This window comes from Primulina huaijiensis, unplaced genomic scaffold, assembly GCF_012295235.1.
Source record: "Primulina huaijiensis isolate GDHJ02 unplaced genomic scaffold, ASM1229523v2 scaffold206776, whole genome shotgun sequence".
Classification (NCBI taxonomy): Eukaryota; Viridiplantae; Streptophyta; class Magnoliopsida; order Lamiales; family Gesneriaceae; genus Primulina; species Primulina huaijiensis.
Genome location: NW_027354604.1, coordinates 1 through 1,966, shown reverse-complemented (window position 1 = coordinate 1,966; position 1,966 = coordinate 1). Strand labels below are relative to the sequence as shown.

Genomic DNA, 1,966 nt, shown 5'->3' with positions numbered 1-1,966 from the left:
TCATCAATGTGCTGAGAAAGAGCTAATGAATTACATCAATTCAGACGGGGCATCAAAAGATTTTAATGATTTTCGTACAAAACTTGCCGGCCTGACGAGGTAGTTTCTGGTTGGATAAATTATTAACATATATCTGGACTCTGGTTACTGGTTTTACTTGTCCAAAATTTAATTTGTTTTTAGTTCTGGTCTTTTTTTAAAAAAAAACTTCTATCCCTCTATTTGTTGGCAAGGATAAAAATTGTGTGGTTTGGTTGAAGTTTGATTGCTGCATCCTATACATCGAAAGAAGGATGGACGTTGTCTTGTTACTGGTATTTCAGTTGACATAAGATGTTTAGAAGTTTAGAACATGCATTTTGGGTCCAGAATGCTGTTCCTGATTTTGGTTCTTTGAGTATAGGAGAAGAAGATTAAATATTTGCTGTTGGTGATGATTCATCTGGGTTGCATCTTAGTATGCAGTACATCATAACATCAATATGTTAAAACCTGAACCTGTAGTTTTATTCAGCGGGAGTGAAATATATTTTCATTGTTTTGTAACAGCGTGACACGAAATTACTTTGAAAACTTGGTCAGAGCATTAGAGAACGGTCTTTCAGATGTCGATTCGCAGACACTAGGTAACAAGACGAGCTCAAAAAATGTAGCAGGAAGCAGCAGCAAGGCGAAAGGGGGAAGGGGCAAGGGCTCCTCCAAAACAAGCACATCAACTAGGAACACTGACGATTCAGGTGATTGGGCATGTGATAAGTGTACGATCTTGAACAAACGATCTGCCACGACGTGCCATATGTGTCATCATAGCCGTTGAAACAAGCCTCGACGGTGTGAAACAGCGGATCTTTCTGCCCAGTTTGCTATGCTGTGGAGGTGCTACAGGCACTGAAAGATGGGAGAGCAACGGACGATCATTTCTAATTGTTTCTGTTTTTTAAGGGGGGCGGAGGGTTTGTGTATCGGGCATTTCCTGGTCCAAAATATTTGTAAATAAGTTAATTGGAGGAGTCAACGAGTCACCTTTCTCAAAATTGTACTTTAAATGTGAATTGATATGCAAAAAAAAAACACAAGAAATAAGAGCTGAATGTTGACTTGACTCGCTTTTCTTGAGCTTGCCATGATGAAACGTTAAATCTAATATTTGATTGTAATAATCTCGATTGTGCTTCTGTATGTATGCCCTAATATTCCTGTAGTAAGTAACAAGGCGTACAGATTCCCTAGTCCGATCTAGAGATATAGACAACATAATATAACAATTAGTTGGTTGGTTTAAAAACATGATACATAGTATGAAAAATAATAAAAACTACCGTAAAGCATGTAGACCAAGTGTATACGGTATACATATGGAGGCTATGAGGGTAGGACATGCCAGTGTAAGTGTGTTTTCTCTCTTTCCATTTCTTTTTGTTCGTCTTTATAATTATTTATTTTTGGGTGAAAAATTATGATTAGTCAATCAGGGGTGAATAGATAAAAGGACAAATAAGTGAGAACAGACCTCTCAAAAAACTATATAAAACAGAAGTTTGTGTGTGTATATGTGTGTGTTTTGTGTTACATTGTTATTGTTATATAAATAAATACGTACATATATATTTATCTATTAATGAGAGGTAAGTAAAAAGAGAAAAAAAGATTCAAGGGATGTGAGCCAAAGCCGGAGAACACAAGCAGATCCGATAATCAAACCACCTTATACAAGAGGTAGGTTCTATATCCAAGAAACAAGGGATCTTCCTCTTTTTTTTCTTTTTCTTTTTTTTTTTGTGTAAAACTTTGCACCTTATTTTTTTGGTTCCCTTGAGATATCAAAAACACAAAAAAAAATAATGAAGTAGGGTTGACAAAATAATCAAACACAAAAAACCATTTACCGATCAATCCCAACCCCGATCCCATGGGAACTTGTATGTCCCTCCAAGCAAACAAAAGCTTTTCCAAGAGATCCAAACAT

The 1,966-nt window shown here is 36.3% G+C and overlaps 1 long non-coding RNA gene across 1 annotated transcript; it reads left to right on the top strand.

Annotated features, from left to right (window-relative positions):
• LOC140966498 (uncharacterized) lies at positions 1 to 1,164 on the top strand. The gene is made up of 2 exons (XR_012173378.1): positions 1 to 99; positions 550 to 1,164. It is a non-coding gene; the product is annotated as an uncharacterized lncRNA (long non-coding RNA).
• Positions 1,165 to 1,966: the final 802 nt, after the last annotated feature.